Below are 19,495 nucleotides of genomic sequence, written 5' to 3'. Positions count from 1 at the left end.
GTGACCTCAGTGCTGGGCACCCCAGCCTTACCGACACCGGTGGGCCTGGGTGCTTGGCGGCTCTCCAGATCAAGGCCCTCCTGAGCGAACCTGCTAATGATTGCCAACTGTGCCAGCCTTCCTCCAGTCCTCAACCGCTCGGCGGCATTATGAGCATTCTTCTCCTGAAAAAGAGAGAAGAGCATTCATTGGTGCAACTTGTATCTGGACTCTCTTCACTGCCGTCCCACCCCAAACCTGAGTGGGACATTGCAGAGCTCCAGTGCCTCCTCACCCTGCAGCTGCCCCACGCTCACACAAAGATGCCAGGCCTGTCCCCCACCTTGGCCAAATGCAGCCTACATCACATTTGGCACCACACAGTCTAACTTCGCAAAGCAAGAGGTGCAAGCACATGGAACCCAAAGGGCAGCAGATGGATGGGTGCCCCGCCAACTGGAAGCTCCCCTCCCAGCATGTCAGTACCCTGACTTTGACATTTCCTGGAGTTCCAGCACTGCGCCTAGGTGCAAATCCCCCAGGTTGCCCCCAAAACAGTAATGTGGATCACAGTGTACCGCATGCTGCTGGTGCAGAACCCATCTCATCACCACCCTCTCAGGGTGACCTAGGCATGTGCAATATCTGCTGGTCCACCCAGCGAAGGACATAGGCCTTCAATGATTCAATGCAGTCACTACACTCAGAGTTGGAGGTGGTGGGGGTGGGGGGGGGGGGGGGGGCGGTGGCATGGGTGGCAAGGGGAGAAAGCCTATCTGCTGGGTTAAGTGACCAATGCCAATATGGTACTCACCCTTCCCACCGTGCTGTCACCTTCTCAAGGAGGGCAGCCAAGGCAATCGTCTGAAAAACGAGGGGCACAGTGCCCCCCTGCCCTACCCTCCTGCCTAGCCTGCTCACCAGGAGCACTCTGGGGACCCCTTCTGCTGGCCACGTTTGACAGCCTTTGCAAGGCTGTAGGAGTTCTTTTAAACAGGCCGCCAGGTTGCCATTGGACCCAACAGTCATAGCAGTCCCGCCGCCGCCGCCTGCCCACTCCCACTGCCCTTGGGAGCCGCGTTTCATGCTGGACGGGCCTTAATTGGCCCACAGATGTAAAATGGCTACACGGACCCAATCATGGGCAGAAAGCAGGTCCACGCCTGCCCGCACCTGCTCCCGCACAGGCTGCCCAACAGGCAGAAAATTCTGCCCTAAAATCTCCCATGATTATTGTTGTACCTTTCTGGCAAGCTCCCATTATCTCTTTTTTTTAATTCATTCACAGGAATGGGCTTCGCTGGCTGGGCCAGCATTTAATGCCCATCCCTAGTCGCCCTTGAGAAGGTGGTGGTGAGCTGACTTCTTGAACTGCTGCAGTGCATGTGGTGTAGGTACACCCACAGTGCTGTTAGGGAGGGAGTTCCAGGATTTTGATCCAGTGACAATGAAGAAACGGTGATATAGTTCCAAGTCAGGATGATGAGTGGTTTGGAGGGGAACGTGCAGGTGTTCCCATGTATCTGCTGCCCTTGTCTTTCTAGATGGTAATGATCGTGGGTTTGGAATGTCTAAGGAGCCTTGGTGAATTCCTTCAGTGCATCTTGTAGATGGTACACACTGCTGCTGCTGTGTGTCGGTGGTGGAGGGAGTGAATGTTTGTGGGTGTGGTGCCAATCATGTGGACTGCTTTATACTCAGTCCTACTGTGTAGTTACAATTAGGGGGCCTGTGCACCACTCCCACAAGTGACTTCTTGGCTTTATCATTCCTCATCTCAACCCAAACTGCTTCTATATCCTGGTTTTCTGAACTTAGGTCATCCCCCTCCAATGTGTTCAACCATCATTCATTAACAGAGCCATCCCTCCATCTTTTCGTAACTTTCTGTCCTTTCTAAATGTCACATACCCTTCAATATTCAGGTCCAAATCTATGTTATCCTGTAGGTATGGTCTCTGTAATGGCAATCAGGTCATACCTATTTATTTCTATTTGCACTGTCAGATCATCTGTTTTGTCTCGAATGTATGTGCATTTAGATACAGACCCTTTAGTTTTGTCCTATTATTATTTTTGTAGCATTTAGCCTTATCTGCTGATTTGTACTCTCTACTCTCTGTCCCCTCCTGTCAGTCTGCTTATAATTTCTCATATTAATACCTGTATCTCTTGCCTTGTCACTACTCTTTGGTTTACCACACCTTCCCAAAGTTGATCCCTTGCCCCCACTATTCAGTTTTAAACCCTCTCTACTTTCCTAGTTAGGCAGCTCATGAGTGCAATAGCTCTAGCACTGTTCTGGTGTAGACCGTCCCAATGATACAGATCCCATTTTCCCCAAAATTGACACAAAGATAGGTAAGAAAGTAAGTTGTGAAGAGGACATAAGGAGGCTACAAAAAGATATAGGTAGGTTGAATGAGTGGGCAAAGATCTGGCAAATAGAATATAATGTGGGAAAATATGAAATTGTCTATTTTGGCATGAAGAATAAAAGAGAAGCATATTATCTAAATGGTGAGAGATTGCAGAGCTCAGAGGTTAAGAGGGATCTGGGTGTCCTAGTGTATGAATCACAAAAGGTTTGTATGCAGGTACAGCAAGTAAGTAGGAAAGCTAATCGGAATGTTATCATTTATTGTGAGGGGAATTGAATACAAAAGTAGGGAGGTTATGCTTCAGTTGCACAGGGCACGAGTGAGGCCACATTTGGAGCACTGTGCACAGTGTTGGTCACCTTATTTAAGGAAGGGTGCAAATGTCTTGGAACCAGTTCAAAGAAGATTTACCAGACTAATATCTGGAATGGACAGGTTGTCTTATGAGGAAAGGTTGGACAGACTAGGCTTGTCCCTGCTGGAGTTTAGAAGAGTAAGAGGTGACCTGATTGAAACATATAAGATCTCAAAGAACATAATGGATGTGGAGAGAATGTTTCCTCTTGTGGGAGAATCTAGAACTAGAGATAACTGTTGAAAAATAAGGCATTGCCCATCTAAAATAGAGATAACACAAACTTTTTTTACTCAGAGGGTCTTGAGTCTTTGGAACTCTCTTCCTGAAAAGGTGGTTGAAGCAGAGTCTTTGAATATTTTTAAGGCAGATATGGATAAATTCTTGGTAAGCAAGGGGGTGAAAGGTTATCAGGGATAGGTGGGATGCAGATTTTCTATTAATATCAGATCAGCCATGATCTTATTAAATGGTGGAGCAGGCTCGAGGGGCTGAATGGCCTACTCCTGCTCCTTGTTCATATGTTCATATATAATGGTGCCCGTGCCCCACAAACTGGAATCCACTTCTCCCATGCCAGTCTTTGAGCCACACATTCATTTCTCTAATCTTATTTGTCCTATGCCAATTTGCACATGGCTCAGGTAATAATCCAGAAATAGTTACCTTTGAGGTTCTGGTACCTATCTCATCATACTGATTATGCAGAGCCTCCTTCCACATCCTGCCTATATCATTACTTATATGGACCACGACCACTGAATCCTCCCCCTCCCATCACAAGTTCCTCTCCAACCCTGAGCAGATGTCCCAAACCCCGGCATGAGGCAGGCAACAAAGCCGCCTGAACGCTTGTTCTTTGCTACAGAGAACAGTGTCAATCCCCCTTGCTATGCTGTCCCCTACTACCACTACATTCCTTTCTGCTCTCCCTACTTGGATGGCTTTCTGTGCCACAGTGCCATGTTCAGTTGCTCATCCACCTTGCAGCCCCCACTCTCATCCAAACAAACTGAGAACACCTCAAACCTATTTGACAATTGCAGAGGCTGCACTCCTGCCCTTAGCTGCCTCACTCGCAGTCACACCCTCTTGTCCTTGGCCACTGCCCAAATCATAAGGCCCTATCCTAATTGGTGTGACTGCCTCCTAGTACAAAGGATCCAGGTAACGTTCCCCCTCCCTGATGTGTCGCAGAGTCTGCAACTCAGCCTCCAGCTCAATGACTCTGAGCCAAAGTTCCTCAAGCTGCAAACACTGCAAACAACTTTGCCCTGGATCACAATGTTATCCAGGAGCTCCTACATGCTGCAGCCTTGACATATCACCTGTCCTGCCATCCTTAATGTGTTTTGAATAATTATTTAATTACATTAATCACTTGCCGCCGAATTATGTACTATTTCAAACTTTAGAGATAGAATAGAACTTACCCACTTACCAGATACTCACCAAACAGCTAGCTCCTTTCCCTGTAGTAGAGCAAGAACCAATTTCTATGGGGTGAGAAAGATAGGAAGAGAAAATGAACAACTCCTTCTCCCCCTTCACTGAACTTCCCTCTCACCAAACTCCAAGTCTTCACTCAGTTTGTCAGCTGCACTCCATTAGTCAAGGCTGTGCTAGAGAATCCTGAATTTTTAGTAAACTGAACTGGGGCTACAGTAACCAGGTTCAGCCAGTTAGCTAATTGACTACACAGTTCCTGCAGCTGAGTGTGAGTTTACCCTTTCTACACTGCAAAAAAGAAAGAACTTAGCCTGCACTCTCTGGTGGAAAGGTCATGCCTTTTCCCGGCAATAGAGTTTGGCTGACCCCTGTTTCCTTCAGTATCACTATAGGCTTACTCACCTCGCTCTGGGCAAATGTGGCCACTCTTCCTCCTGATACAAAATACTTGTAACCCTCAGGAATTTGTTTAAACTCACCTGCACTCTTGGTGTTGCATCTATGGGGATTTGCTGCTTCAGTCAGAGCCGTAGCCTGATCTGTTGTGCCTTCTGACTGACTCCCATTCTTTGCATGATGTTTATGTGCCCCAATAAATACCACAAGTTTTTCCCAAAAACCTCCAGCTGTCAGGACAGAGGTATCCTGCCATTCAGCAGTTACACACACATAGGCTTCCTGACCTTGCTTTTCTTCTCAGCACCGTCATTTCTGGCCTGGGGAGGGCCCCTGCATTTCTAGCTGTCTCTTGTCTCCCATGGGTGCTCAGTTTCCTATCACTCTCCCATCTCCTATCCTTTTCAGTTGGTTCAGGGTGACTAGGGAAGGGTTTCCTTTGGGATGAGGGTTTGTGGATCAGCTCATAATCATCAGGCAGCGTTGCTGCCTGCCTGGCCTCTGTTGCTCTCTATTCCTCTACGTGCGTTCTTACTGGAAAAGGTATAGAGTTTTAAACATGTTGAGGAGAATTACTTTACGGAGGTTTTCGTAAGTGGTTTCTGTTTCAAATGCCTGTTCCTACTGGTCAAAAGCGAGCTGCTTAAGCCTTTCAAATCCCAGGTCCATCTGGTCAGGCCATTTCCTAAGGGTACTGAATTTCTGACTGTATGCCGCTGGCACTAACGGATATATGCACTTAAAATAGCTTTTTTGTTGCTTCATAGTTTATGGCACTTTGCTCAGGCAAAGTGTAAACCTCATGAGCTTTTACTGAAAGCTTACTTTGCAACAGCAGGGGCCATTGTGGGACTGGACAATTTAACTGCTGTGCAAACCGTTCAAAAGAGATAAGGATGGTAACCACCTCTGCTTCATCAAACTTAGGGATTAAATGGGCAAACTTGATTGCCTCAGTCCTTAAATCTGAGTTTGTGGTGTCTTCAAGGGACATAGTGGGATCCCTGCTTCTCAATTCGAGCTGTCTTAATTTAAACTCCCTTTCCCTTTCAAAAACAGAATTACCTGGAAAAACTCAGCAGGTCTGGCAGCATCGGCGGAGAAGAAAAGAGTTGACGTTTCGAGTCCTCATGACCCTTCGACAGAACTAGTTCTGTCGAAGGGTCATGAGGACTCGAAACGTCAACTCTTTTCTTCTCCGCCGATGCTGCCAGACCTGCTGAGTTTTTCCAGGTAATTCTGTTTTTGTTTTGGATTTCCAGCATCCGCAGTTTTTTTGTTTTTATCCCTTTCCCTTTCCTTTTCCCTTTCCTGAAATTCTTTCTCTTCTCTCTGTTCCCTTTCTTTTCTCTTGTTTCCCCTTTTCCTGCATCTCTCTCTTCCCCTTTACTGAAATTCCAGTTCCAATTTTTGCTGCTCTAATCTTAATTTTTCTATTGCTAATTTACCCATTTCAGTGCCTTCAATTTCCACCTCTAGATGTTTGGCCATTCCTTTTAAAATTCCTGACTTTCAGGTGAAAATCTAATCCTAAATGCCTTTTAACTCTTCGAGGAACAGAAATTTGAAACCCTCATAAGTAACTTCCCTCTTACACTTTAATATTATATAATATTTTGCAGTTTTTGGATTGTTTTCTATTTACTTTCCCCACATCAATTCTTTCCTTGGTCTATGGGAACAAACCTCAACAATGAACCCCCAATTTTGTTTTGACCACGTGAGGAGGAGTGAGTTGACTCCCTTTCTACCCAGCCTCCGTCGTTGGTCATAACAAACGGTTTTAAAATTCCTTTTCCCTGTAAGTGCCTTTTCCAATCCAAATGCATTTATTTGTTCATAAGGAGCCAATCAAACCAGGTTTTCTTGAGTCAAAGAAAGAGCAAGTTTATTAGTTACTAAATTCCCAAAAATAATAAAGACACGACGACACACAGGTATCAGAAGTAAGAAAGTTAGAGTCCAATAAAAATTTTTAAAGAATATACGATTAAGTCCTTCGCTTGTCTTTGAGGTGTAGATTGTTGAACGCTGCGGCCACTTGAAGTTCATTGGTTCCTGTAGAATTTTGGAGTTGACTTTGTTTGGGTCTGCATTTTGTTGAAGACACCCTCTTAGCTTCCAGAGAGAGCGAGGAAGGGATAGAGAACTTTCCTGCTCTTTCCTAGCAGCATTTTAGATGACTATCATGTTTCCTTATCCTCCTGCTTATTCTTTCTCTCTCTCTCTGCTTGGCAGAACCAGTTTTTAGAACTCCTATCTGTATATTCCCAGAAGATGAATTCAATTAGCATGTCTTGCATTCATTGTTGTAGACAAAGTAATCCCATTTTCTAATCTTTTCATCTCCACATTGACACATTTCAAGGTATAAATCAACAGGAGATTATTTTGACCTCTAATGAATAGAAGAGGCACTGTTTCTCAAACTACAATTAAACTTCATTGGAACAGTGTGGGAGGCTGAGCATAGAGAAGTCAGACTGGGATTGAGGAAAGAATTAAAATTGCCAACCAGAGGTTCGGGATCAAACTGTGGACTGAACACAGGTGCTCAGCAAAGCAGTCACCCAATCCGCATTTGATCTCCACAATTTAGAGAAGACTGCATTGTGAGCTGAGAATACAGTGCACTCTATGTTTGTTTAAAATTTGTTACATTTTTAACATCTAATAGTGAAAAAACTCACTGACCTGGATCAATAATTATGTTTCTCTCTTCACGGGTGCTGCCTGACCTGCTGTGTATTTGCAGCATTTTCTGTTTACATTGTGAATAACTTCTCCTGTTTGCACCAGGTATCCAGATCAACCAAAGTGTTCTACAGTGTTAATTTGCTTCAGAATCCTAGCTTTACTTTGCTGAAAAAGCAAAGATAACAGAGTTCTGGACAGCTTTCACTGCCTCCCATTAAATGTCAGATAATCAGCATTTTTCTGAAGCTTTCAATTTATTCAATAACATAATGACAGGTATAATCTTGTCATTGCTTGTCAAGCATGTATTGAAAAAACATGCACTACCATGCTTCTCTTGATGATAGGGTATGAGAGAGGGATAAAGGTAAAAGCTTGATTATAGTACAATATTACAATGTGCTTTGAGGATAGGATTGGTGAAGGTTCATCAGACTACAAAGAAATCACAGCACTGTGAACAGTATGACAATCTTGCCTGATCTGGTCTTCCAATCTCCATTTCTATGGCTTACAATAGCATTTTCTAAAGGATAACTGTTATTCCTTGAAAAAAAGTTATGTGGAGTATTTCAATAATCTAAACAGAATTGTACATCTGTCAATGTCAATGAATTATGATTCTGAATGAATAGTTGCTTAGTTCAGCAGAAGTGACACTGCCGTGAAAGTATTAGTACATGACAATCCATTACTAAAATAATTTTTGACAAATCTTTTAAAAATTAACTTTGCTTTTTTTAAATCATTCAAGACATGTGGTTCAAAAACAAAACTGGAAAACCTCTGCACACCTAACAGCATCTGTGGAGAGAAAAACAGAGTTAACGTTTCGAGTCCGTATGATCCTTCTTCAGAGCTCTGAAGAAGGATCATACAGACTCAAAACGTTAACTCTGTTTCTCTCTCCACAGATGCTGTTAGACCTGCTGAGTTTTTCCAGCATTTTCTGTTTTTGTTTCAAGTTTCCAGCATCCGCGGTATTTTGCTTTTATCTTACTTGAGATGTGGGTGTTGCTAGCAAGAGCAACATTTATCACCCATCCCAAATAGTCCTTGAGAAGGTGGTGGTGAGCTGCCTTCTTGAAGCACTGCAGTCAACGTGGTGTAGGTGCACCCATATTGCTGTTAGGGAATTTCAGGATTTTGATCCAGTGACCATAACGGAATAGTGATATAGTTCCAAGTCAGAATGATGTGTGGCTTGGAGGGGAACTTGGAGATGGTGATGTTCCCATGTATCTGCTGCCCTTGTTCTTCCAGGCAAGTTTGTAGGGTGCCTTTGAAGGAGCCTTAGTGAGTTGTTTAAGTGCATCTTTTAGATAGTAGGCGCTGCAGTCACAGTGTGCCAAAGGCGGAAGCAGTGAGTGTTTAAGGCAGTGAATGGGGTGCTTTGTCCTGGTTGGTGTCAAGCTTCTTGAGTGTTTTTGAAGCTGCCTATAATGTGTGCTGTATATAGTGGAAAGGCTTTGGGGAATCAAAAGGTGAGTTACTTGCTGCAGAATACCCAATCTCTGACCTGCTCTTGCAGCCACAGTAAATATGTAGCTCATCCAGTTAAGATTCTGATCAATTGTGACCCCCTCAGGATGTTGAGTGTGGGAGATTCAGTGATGATATTCCCATTGAATGTCAGGGGGAAATGGTTATGTTCTCTCTTGTTGGAGATCATCAGTAACTGGCACTTGTGTGGTACCAATGTTAGTTGGCACTTATCAACCCAAACCTGAATGTGTCCCAGTCTTGCTTCATGTCAGCGCGGATTGCTCGATTATCTAAGGTGTTGCGAATGGCGTTGAACACTGTGCAATCATCAGTGAACATCCACATTTCTGACCTTATGATGGAGGGAAGGTCATTGATGAATCAGCTGAAAATGATTGGGCCTAGAGCATACCCTGAAGAACACCTGCAGCAAAGTCCTGGAGCTGATTCACTTCCAACAACCACAGCATCTTCTTTTGTGCTAGGTATGAGACCCACCAGTGGCGTGTTTTCCCCTGATTCTCACTGACTTCAATTTTGCTTTAGCTCCTTAATGCCACCCTCAGTCAAATGTTGCCTTGATGTCAAGGGCAGTGACTCTTATCACACCTGTGGAATTCGGCACTTTTGTCCTTGTTTGGACCAAGACTGTAATGGTATCTGGAGCTGAGAGGTCTTGGCAGAAGCCAAACTGATCATCAGTGAACAGGTTACTCATGAGTAAATGCCACTTGATAGCACACATGAAGGCAGCTATCATCACATTGCCAATGATCGAGAGTAAATTAATAGGGTAGTAATTAGCCAGATTGGATTTGTCTGTTGTTTGTGGACAGAACATACCTGGTCAATATTCCACTCTGTTGAGCAGATGCCAGTATTGCATCTGTCCTGGAACAGCTTGGCTAGAGTTACAGATAGTTCTGGAGTGCAAGTCTTCAGCACTACAGCCAGGATGTTGTCGGGTCTTATAGCCTTTGCTGCATCCACTGCACTCAGCCATTTCTTGATATCATGTGGAATGGCTAGAATTGCTGAAGATTGTAATCTGTGATGATGATCTCAAAAGGACGCCAAGTTGAACCATTCATTCGATATTTCTGGCTGCAGACACTTCAGCCTTACCTTTTGCACATACATGCTGGTCTCTGCCATGATTGAGGATGAGGATGCTTTGAAGCACATTGTGTTTCAGTGCAAATTTCAAAGGGGCTACTTAGTAGAACAAGGATTCCATTGGCCCTTTACATATCCATTCCTTTTCCTACCATACACATTTCCCACAAAAAGTACATCAATAGGTTTTGTTGATTATTTTAATAGAACTTCAGAATCTCTTGGACCAAAGATTCACTCCAACATTGAAAAGTGAAAGAGATGAGAGATGGTTGATTATGATATGACTCTGTTAGGTTTTTGGACCTGTTTATCAGATTATATTATGATGTCCAAAGGAACCCAATGACACTTATGCGCCCCATTTGGTTAAACATGCTGGGGAAGAAGCCAAGGTCCCTAAGCTAAGTTGAAATTCTGCATTCGTCCAGGAGGCTCATATGAATTTGAGTTTTTTTCTGTTTGCTGTTAGTGGTATTTTGCCTTTGTAAGCTGGTCACGGTGGGGAAGTGGAGTGGACTGGGGAACAGCAGGAAAGTGGATGCAGCAGAGTCAGATATATTATGGTTGACCTATTCTAGCTCCACTGTTACTTTCTTAGAAATTCACAGAAGTGATGGGACCTATGTAATTCTAACAGAAAATCTCAGCTTTTACATTCCTTTCCTAGTCTCATTAACTTGCATGTATTCATATTACATGCTACTTGCCACTCATTAGTTCATTTTCTCAACTTGCCCAGATCTGTTTGTATTTGGTCTGCCCTTCCCTCTTATTTAAGCCCTTTCCACAATTTTGAGTCAGCTGCAAAGTTAGATAGCTTTATTTCCTTTCCCAGCTGCAAATTATTTAGATAAATGACAGGGACTCCAATATTGATACCTGTGACTCTCCAATTGTGACCTCTTGCCATGTCAAAGCAGTCCCATTCGCAGCAACCTACTGTTTTCTCTAGTTTAACCAGTTTTCAATCCAATTCAGAGGCTTGCATCTATTCCATACTTCCCAATTAGTGGACAAATCGTTTACCTGGCATAGTATAAAAAGTCTTGCTAAAATCCAAACCTAAAATCTAACATCTAGGGATTCTTCTTTTCAGCCATTTCCTCAAAGAATTTCAGTGAGTTGTTTTGGGCAAGGCCACCCTCTCACAAATCCATCTGACTCAATCTTATACCCAAAACCTATCTAAATGCTTCATTGCTTGTCTTAGGATAAGATAATCTAACTACTGTTTATGCCTATAGCTCCATTCAATCCCATTATGAGGAAAAAAATTCTTGGCATGCCTTCACGTAATACTGTTTTTTCATCGAGTTCATCAACTGCAATTTCAACAATATTTTCTCTCTCTCTGACTACTATTAGCTTCACCATTACTTGGTATACTTTTTCAAGTCAAAGTGAATGCTTTTATTCATTATTCTCAGGTTACCTGCGGACAAGGGGGTAAGCCATGTTTATTGTAAGAATTGTGCACATTTTTTTTGTTTGAAATGAAGCTACTACCTTGCACACTGCTTCAAATGAAGAGTTTTGATTAATACATTTAGTTCCCCAAATAACCTGCAGGATGTGTTAAAAACAAAAAACTGCGGATGCTGGAAATCCAAAACAAAAACAGAAATACCTGGAAAAACTTAGCAGGTCTGGCAGCATCGGCGGAGAAGAGCACAGTTTCATGACCCTTCAACAGAACTAAGTGGAAATAGGAAAGGGGTGAAATATAAGCTGGTTTAAGGAGGGGGGAGTGGTTGTTGGGACAAGCAAGCAGTGAATGGAGGAGATAACCAAAAAGATGTCACAGACAAAAGAACAAAGAAGTGTTGAAGGTGGTAATATTATCTAAAAGAATGTGCTAATTAAGATTGGAGAGCAGGACGAGCAAGGTAGCTCTCGTGGGGGTGGGGTGAAATAAACCATGGGTGGAATACATTTAAAAATAATGGAAATAGGTGGGAAAAGAAAAATCTATATAAATTATTGGAAAAAACAAAAGGGAGGGGGAAGAAACAGAAAGGGGGTGGGAATGGAGGAGGGAGTTCAAGATCTAAAGTTGTTGAACGCAATAATCAGTCCAGAAGGCTGTAAAGTGCCTAGTTGGAAGATGAGGTGCTGTTCCTCCAGTTTGCGTTGGGCTTCACTGGAACAATGCAGCAAGCCAAGGACAGACATGTGGGCAAGAGAGCAGGGTGGAGTGTTAAAATGGCAAGCGACAGGGAGGTCTGGGTCATTCTTGCGGACAGACCGCAGGTGTTCTGCAAAGCGGTCGCCCCGTCTGCGTTTGGTCTCTTCAATGTAGAGGAGACCACATTGGGAGCAACGAATGCAGGAAACTAAGTTGGGGGAAATGCAAGTGAAATGCTGCTTCACTTGAAAGCAGTGTTTGGGCCCTTGGACGGTGAGGAGAGAGGAAGTGAAAGGGCAGATATTGAATATTTTGCGTATGCATGGGGAGATGCCGTAGGTGGGGGTTGAGGAGTAGGGGGTGATGGAGGAGTGGACCAGGGTGTCCCGGAGGGAATGATCCCTATGGAATGCTGCCGGGGGGGTGAAGGGAAGATGTGTTTGGTTGTGGCATCATGCTGGAGTTGGCGGAAATGGCGGAGGATGATCCTTTGAATGTGGAGGCTGGTGGAGTGATAAGTGAGGACAAGGGGGACCTTATCATGTTTCTGGGAGGGAGGAGAAGGCATGAGGGCGGATGTATTGTTTACCTCAGAACTGGGATTAACAGGATTATTCAAATAAACACATCATACATGGTCTATTCTGATCAATTTATGGATCTCACCTGGGTCTAGGATGAAAGATAAGACTATTTGTAGATATTGTACTATATGCTTTCCTCCAATCCCTCTGGAACCGTCTTTAAATCATAATTTGTTCCTGCTGGAATATATCTCAAGGTCATCACGCTGAACTTTGAGTTCCTTAACCTTTCCCTAAAGACCAACAATACACTCAGAAAGAATTTCAATATAATACATTCTTCAATCTGATTTTCTATTGCCACAATGCTTGAAGTGAGAAGTGAGACCATTGAAGCTTTTATATATGGAACCGAGCTTTAATGAGACACAGTAACTCAAAGCTCAGTTGGGTAGTGACTGTCACCAACACGAGAAAGGTAAATGTGTTTTCATTCTTTTGTTCTAGTATTATCTTGACTTATTGATTTTCTCTTGGTTTATGGTGATTGGATATCACTTCACTCTTGTTTTGTAATGATTTGTTTTGAACTCAGGTTTCACAGGGAGGGATAGGAATAAAATGAGGTGCCAGATCTAGAGTTCAGCAACCATGCTCAATATTTTTTGATATGATCACAAGTTATTTTGGGATTTTAAAGTTTTATATGAGGAGAGCTATTCAATGCAAATTTGTGTCAATGTATTAAATTGGTCACATTTGACATTAAGACAGCAACATTGTATCAAAAGCCAACAAAACATTGTGGCATCCAAAGTGTTTACTTCCTACTACATCTCAAAATGTTTTACAATTAGAAAAAACAACCACATAACAGGAAACCAATAAGAAATTTGCTTCTATATTTTGTCTTATTATATTCTAAGGCTAACAGTAAACTGAAATTGCTTATGATATTTCAACAGTTTCCCCCAAAGTATTAGCATTCATGAAGTTGAAGTTTTTATCATTATGTATTGATATCGCTGCAGCTCAGCCAGAAAGCTTTGAATGTATTGATATATGGCTGCTAAATACAGATCACCTCAAATACCCAAGAGAAAATGGCATTATTGATTTACAGTGTCTTTTACAGGTATGTAAATGAAGAAATTTTACATGAAAGATTATAGAAGAAATAGAAAGATCTTTAATTAAAGATCTTAATTCAGTATTTAGATGGAATTGATAAATTTCATAGATCCAAAAATCTTGCAGTTTGCAGGGCAGAGAGAGGACATCTCATTAGCGTGCATCAGGTAGGCAAAAGTACTTAGCTAAGACATCATGGGGGATCTCTCTTAAGCTGTTATGAAGGCTAGCTGATCAAATTAAAGATTATTTACACAGGGGGATAAGATCTTTCAGAAGAATTAAGGTTGCAATGTCAAAAGATATACAAGCTTATTCAACTGCAATGACACTATGTATGCCCAAATAGATGGTGTTGCCATGGGTTCCCCTCTATGCCCAGCTCTCACTAACATTTTTGTCGATTTCCATGAGAAGCATGTTTTCAATGGAATAACCCCTAACTTCCTATCCTTTGCATATTTCCAATACGTAAATGGTACATTTGCTATATTTGAATCTGCAGCCACATGTAAGAATTTCTTTACAAATCTTAATGCGTTCCATCCCATGCTCAAACTCACCTTTGAAATGGAGTAGTCTAACGAACTGTCTTTTCTCGAAGCGCTAGTTGAGAAATCTGCTAATGGGTTCTCCACTACAGTCTACCACAAGCCTACCTTCACTGGTCAGTGTACACGTTGGGATTCTACAGCTCCACACACTACAAGATTGGCCTTATCAGCAATCTTGTTAATAGGGCCCAAGCTATTTGGTCAACGTGCAAGTTTAATGCTGTAATACGGCATATCAAAGCTATCCTACAGGCTAATTGCTGCCCCATCATTGCTCACTGCGTGTCGCACATACTCGCAAATGGGTCGACACTTTTGGACCTGAAAAGTGCCATGTCTACCTCAAATTATCCTGAAAAGTGATGTGCAATACAAGCCAGAAGTGGCCATTTTATTGCTTTCAGGGCTTCCATAGCTATAAAGCCCAAAATTCCCAGCTGAGTTGTTGCTCTTTGATCTTCCAGAGTTGATTTTCATCAAACAATGGCCTGGATTTTCATGGAGCCAGGAGACATAATGGATATTTAAAAATGGTGGCTGGGACCTTATTCTGGGATTCCTGACCCCGTTCCCAGGATTCCCAATTTTTAATAGTGCCTTTTAAGGGTGCGGGCTGGTTCAGGTGGTAAGCATGCACCCTGCACTCCTGACCTGGCAGGGATAGGCATGTCCTACCTCTCCATAATTATCATGGAGTCAGGCCAGCTTTTCAAAGAGTCATGGCTCACAGCACCTCAGGGGTGTTATGAATCATTGTATGCATGAGGGAACCTTTGAAAGATAAATTCAAAAGGTCCTCCTCATGTCCTCCCCAATGCCAATAGATGCCCCTGCCTACCCCTCATGGCCTCCATGCCAAGAGATGAATATGGACCATCATCCCCCATGCCAAGGGATTACACTCATCCACCTGCTATGGCTCTTCATACCCCCTGTGCCAAGCTATGATATGTCCATGCCCATTCACCCACTATTCACGGTATAGAAGCAATGAACCCTATAGTGACAGGAGATGTGTAAAACAAAAAAGCTTTTAAAAAAATAGTCATTCATTGATAAATTTCCACATTCTTAAAAAAAGACTCCTTTTCCCAACAGGCCAATAGAAATGTCAATTATCTGGGCTCTTTAAAATATCAACAGCGGAAACTGTAAACATTTTAAACCACTTTATTTTGTGTAAATAAACATTGAGCAATTGACAGAGAGATCATAGAGCTAGAGCTGTGAATAAAGCAATGTTTTCCCTTGGCTCCAGTGCTTCAACAGGCTAATGGATTTCTCAGCACTCAGCCAAGCCTCATTATGTATTCTCAGCTGAGAGCCCAGACACCCCTTAGAGTACTAATCACATGAGGTGGCATGGACAGGGTATAGGGAGGCTGAGGGGGGTGAGGGGTGAAAATTTGAGGGCCTTTCTGTTTTTGCTATAACTGGGATGAAGTTCCACAACACCAAGGCAGGCCCTTTAAACAGCCTGCCTCCATATCCAGCAGCCCCTGTAGCTGTCTCTAATCTTTCTCCCAGGTCAGCTGGCCCAATTGCAGCCCACACCCACCTCCCTCTGAATGAAAGGCCTGCCGTTCCTGGCACTTTCTCCAGAAGTGGACAGGCTGAGCTGGGAATTTTCCGACTCCCGCTACCTGCCTCAAGGATTAAAATCCAGCCCAATGTTTTTGGGAGTAGAGCAGAGAGTTGAAACAATAAGTGACTAGAAGTTCAAGGTCACACTTGGCGACTATACAGAGGTATTATGCATTTGGTTTCCCTAATGTGGAGGAGATCATATTATGAACTGTCAATGCAGTACACTAAATTGAAAGAAATGCAAGTAAATTACTTCTTCGCCTCAGCAGCTCACCCATGGCATTAATATCCCATTTCCACATTTCTCGGCTAATCAGAGAGGGAAGGCAGGGTGACGCACCAAATCTGTCAAAGGAAGAATTCCTAATGGTGACATAGCAAAACTCGTTATAAGTAAAAAATGTGTTTTGAAATTACTGCAAGAAATAAATCCAAATAAAGCTCTAGGTCCAGATGAAATCCCTCACTGGATTTTAAATTTAGCGGCTGATGAACTGATCAATCTCTTTCAAGATTCAATCAACACTGACTACTTACCAGTGGAGACAAGCTAACATCTGTTACACGTTCAAGACAGGGAATAAAAGTTATTCAGAAAACTACAGACCAGTATCTCTCACCAATGTCATTTGCAAATTGCTTAAACATATGATTCATTCTCATGACATGAAACACTTTGAAACTCATAATATCCTAGTAGATAGCATGGTTGTCTGATGAAAAGATCGACTGAAACACAGCATTTAGAGACTGTCAATAGCCTAACTGCAAGTTTTGAAAGAAATGAAACTGCTCATATGCCAATACTAAATTTCTCAAAAGCCTATGACAAAGGTCCTTAAAAAGCTCTTGTCCAAACTTTACTATGGAATTAGGGGGACATTATTAAATTGGATCTGGCACTTCTTTACCAACAGAAGACTAAGAGTGGTATTTGATGGGGAATCATCATCTCCTAATGATGTCTTCTCCGAAGTGCCCCAAGGAACTGTATTGGAACCTTTACCTTTTTGACATGCTTAAACAGCCGTCCCAACAAGTTATAAAAACAAGGTGTGGCTATTTGCGAATGAGTGCATGCTTTACACATCAGGAATTCAAAATCATATCAATTCACTGCAAGATGATCTTCTGGAATTGCAAAAATGGCAGGACCAATAGGAGATGGCATTCAATGTCAAAAAATGCTATATCACGTGCATCACCCTGAGAAAGGATCTACCGTTAGTTAGCTAGTAATCAAATTCTCCAACAGCTAGTTATACAACTATACCTAAGGGCTCATCTTAAAAACAATCTTCAATGGGGATTCCACATTCAGCAGATAACATCCAAAGCAAATAGGGTTCTTGGATTTCTGAGTAGGAATCTTTGGTATTGCAACAAAAATATCAGAGTTCTAGCTTACCAAACATTTGTTTGTCCAATTCTGGAGTATGCAAGTTGCATGAGGGTTCCTTATATGGCGAGAGATATAAACAAGATTGAAGTGATACAAAGACGTGATTCTGTATGAATCAATATGGGAAATATACCAGCGTCACATCCTTGATCAAAGATTTGGAATGGGAATGCAGCAAAGGAGGGAGGAAAATACACTGACCATGTTCTGTAAAATTTGCAATGGGCTGGTGAGGATTGACAGAAACAAGTACCTCCAGCAATGACATAACACAAGATAGTCATCCACAACAAACACAAAAACCATTTGTTTCCGAAGCATTGTGTCGACAATCTTTCATCTCAAGTGTTTATGAACGTGTCAAGTTCCCGACCCAATTACATTATTTGGGGCTTAATCCCCCTGCTCACTGTCCACACTTGAGCCCACCTACCCTTGGCAGTTAAAATTCTGCCCTACGAGTCTGCCAGGGCATTCCTCTTTGTGGATCCTAGGAAGAAAGTAGAATCGGGCTGTGCAGCCTTGGGGTCTATGAGGTTGGAGGCTGTGGAGGGAAGATCTCTAGAGGAAATGAGATCAGTGACAGGCTGGGAAGTGATGGCTTGATATTCACTAGGAGAGTCATGGTCCAGGGCTAGATAGGAGGTGGTGTTCTGCTTTCATTAGGCAAAGTTTAGTTTACCAAGCAACAACAGCAGCACCCTTATCAGTAGACTAAATGACAATGTTGGACTTGAAACTGAGAGAATGGGATTCTACAAGTTCAGAGGAAGATAGGTTAGAGCGAGTAAACAGAGTGGAAAATTTGAGAGAGCCAATGTCACATGAGCAGTTCCCAATGAAAAGATCTAGAAAGGGTAAGAGGCCAGGAGAGGGATCCAAGTGGAATGAGAAGTTGGTCGAAAGGGAAGAGAAGAAGATTCCTGGACAAAGAAGTGAGCATGGAGGCAAAGGCAATGGAAGAAGAGTTCAGTATCATGAAGTGAGGCATAAGGGGATGAAGCTGAGACCTTTGTTGATAAAAGATCATTCAAGGCTAGAGAGGGGAAGATCAGAGAGTATTAAAAACACGGCAAGAAGTGAAACTGGAATGAGGGCAGGATCAGAGGGAAGTAAAGGGGAAGAAGATTCTGGAGGGTGTTAGTGCCCAAGCATTGTTTAAGTTTCTGATCCTTGACACCTGAAAATAAAAAACAAGTCTTTTTGTTAAAGCTTCAGATAAGGTGAAGAATGAATGGAACTGCAAACCTGCAAATAGACTGAGTCTGTGCTGCTGAAGAGAGAGGTGGAGAACATGCATATGGTGGCACATGGCATCGAGTGGGCATCTAAAGATGCAGCAAGAGCAGTGGGAACAGTTTGTTTTATTCATTCATTGGATGTGAGCATTACTGAGAAGGCCAGCATTTATTGCCCATCCATAATTGCTCTTAAGAAAAGTGGTAGTAAGCTTTCTTGAACAGCTCTAGTTTGTGTAGTGAAAGCATTCCCACAGTGTTCTTCGGGAGGAAGTTCCAGGCTTTTCACCCAGTGACATATTTCCAAGTCAGGATGGTAGGTGACTTAGAGAGAAACTTGGAAGGAGTAGTGTTTACCCACAACCCGCTGTGGTGGAAGTTACGGCTTCAGGGGTTGTTGTTGAAAGGCCATGATTTTGGGAGGTACAATCAATGGTGCTTGGAGCTATCTGTAGTTCTAGGTGGATCCAAAACATGAGGAGCAGAATTTCAGTTGGAATCCACAAGGAATAAGTTGGAGCTGGAGCCAGTTGCTGAGGAACCAGATGTGGTTGTGGCAATGAGTCTTGGTAGATACCTGATCAAGAGAAGGGAAACAGAAAGCAATGAAGGTGAACAAAGTAAAAAAGGCAAATGGATTTCCTACTGGAAAGAAGAGCAGTATTTCTCCAAAGTAGACATTCCTGGAAGAGAAATGGCAGTAAGTTAAAGATTAATACAAAAGTAAAACATTGCAGTTGCTGGAAACTGGAAATAAAAATAGAAAATGCCAGAAGTATTCAGCAGCTCAGGCAGTGTCTGTGGATAAAAAACAGTTAACATTTCAGGTCAGTAGCCTTTTATAGAACTGAAGAAAGTTAGAGATATAAGAGGTCTTAAGAAATACAGAACCAGAGAAATGGAGGGAGATGAGGAAAGAACAGAAGGGAAGGCATATACCCTGCACAAGCTTGATGGTATCAAGGTGTGGTGCCAAGTCTTCATGTTATGCCTCTTGCTTGGATTTTTCTGCTAGCTCCCCCTGACCTTCCTCTTCCCTTTACCCCACAGTAATTTTGGACATGTTGCCGGGA

This window comes from Carcharodon carcharias, chromosome 6 (genome assembly GCF_017639515.1).
Source record: "Carcharodon carcharias isolate sCarCar2 chromosome 6, sCarCar2.pri, whole genome shotgun sequence".
NCBI lineage: Eukaryota > Metazoa > Chordata > Chondrichthyes > Lamniformes > Lamnidae > Carcharodon > Carcharodon carcharias.
This window is presented reverse-complemented; position numbering follows the sequence as displayed.